Source organism: Octopus bimaculoides, chromosome 11 (assembly GCF_001194135.2).
Source record: "Octopus bimaculoides isolate UCB-OBI-ISO-001 chromosome 11, ASM119413v2, whole genome shotgun sequence".
In the NCBI taxonomy this organism is placed as follows: domain Eukaryota; kingdom Metazoa; phylum Mollusca; class Cephalopoda; order Octopoda; family Octopodidae; genus Octopus; species Octopus bimaculoides.
The window spans coordinates 8886562-8888617 of record NC_068991.1 but is presented as its reverse complement, the minus strand read 5'-3'; positions in this window follow the sequence as shown (position 1 = coordinate 8888617).

The following is a 2056-nucleotide window of genomic DNA, read 5'->3' as shown; positions in this document are numbered from 1 at the left end:
ACAACAACAACAACAACAACAACAACAACAACAACAACAACAACAACAACAACAACAACAACAACAACAACAACAACAACAACATAGCACTTGAGATATATGAAGCTACCTTACCGATGCTAACAATTTCAACACCGACATCACCATTACAGGAACAACAAGAAAACAATGATAGCAAAAAATAACAACAACACTAGCGAGAACACAGCCACCTCCACCACCACCACCTCCACTACCACCGCCACCACTACCACCGCCACCACTACCACCGCCACCACCTAGCAGAAACATTAATACAGTGGACACTGACCGTTCTTATTTCTAAACAAAATGGGAACGGTTAGTTTTGTGCAAACAAGTGTGGTGTCGACTGGAAAAAGTTGATGTGTCTGATAAAAAAAACGTTGACACCAAAGCGCACTTGACAAAGAATGGCAGAATAATATTTCCAAACGCACAAAAGGAAATACGAGAATATACTAGGAAAAAAAAACTATTATCAACAAGTGTATTTCATCAAAATTTAGGAGAGTGGAGCGAATGACGCAAGCCTAGATCGAAAAATGCTTAAGACCAGTCTGGGGAATAAAAACTTACGTCACCCGTAGGAGTCGTTCTGGCACAGTTGAGGTGAGATTCTTAACTGAAGAATTAGTCAAAGAGAGTGCAACAACAACCCTCAACAGTGAAGAATTGTGGCTAATTCCGACATACCTCGATCGAAGGGTTGGTTAAAATAAAGGTGGGAAAGGAAGATCGATCAGGTACTGTAATAGAATTATTGATACAGACCGACCAGAAGAGGATCGAAGCTATCCCTGATCTGATCAACCTCCCTAATGGTACACAGCTATTCGTAACAGTCGAGGGCAGAAAACCGAGATGCTATATTTATGGCGAGACAAACCACTGAAAAGCTTTCTGCTCCATGCAAAAGAAAAGGAAAACTGGTACTGCAGACACAGTAACATCAACATCAAAAGTAACAGTAGCAGCACCAACAAAGCCACCAACAGCATCAATGCCAAGCATCCAAAACAACAACGTAAACAGAAGGAACAGTTGGAGAGATCCATTAAACATCACCATGTTCGGATTGTGTGAGATTAACAATTAGAAGGGAGATGAACAGTTCGAAGTGGGAACCGCGCAATTCTGCTCTGATGTATTTCCTGAATGTGCCAGTGTGGACATGAACAAACCGTATCGGGTCATCTAGATCGTATCTAGATAGAATAGTCTGAAGGCCAGTAGAGTGGATAGCATAAGTTGTCCACTGTTTAAAACCGTCTTCTATACAGACGACAAATTTGTGATCTGCACGGTTCACCCAGACAGGCTTCGTAAGCAGGGACCCGGCTGCTGGAAACTGAACTCATCACACTCGGGATGCCAAGCTTACAGAGATCGGATTAGAGAATTAATTAAGCGGGCGTTGATGGAGTCAATCGTCAACAACAAATGGTGGTTTGCTCTGAAAAGAGAAATCAGAGTAGAATCCGTTAAGTTTAGCAAAAGGCATTAGCGATAGAAAAAGAATAGAGCGAAACTATGAAACTTATGAGACGCTTTGGAAAGGCATTGCAACTAACATGCTCGCTGCGAGATTGGCGCTAGACCAATTCTTCAACGCTGAGTAAGAAGGATACATTGTCAGAGCTATCGATTAGGATGGTTTGCCCTACGAGCTTTATTTTTATATGGCAGACTTGTTTTTACCGCAAATGGCAGCAAAACGGAAGAATTCCTAGTTCTGTGAGTCGAGGAGTGGTGAAACTGTTAAGAAAGGATCCAAACAAGGAGGATCAACTAAAAAAAAAATTAAGGTCCATAACGCTACTGAATGGAGATTTCAAAATTTTAGCAAAGATGTTTGAGAAGCGTTTCGCGCTTGTCGTCGAAGAACTGATTGGTGATGTGCAAACATGCACCCCGACCCCACCCAAACGGGTCTATTCACTACAACTTCCACCTTTTACCCTCACCTGGGCAAAGAAGCTGGCAAGGGCGGATCCCTGATAATAATAATAATAATAATAATAATAATAATAATAAT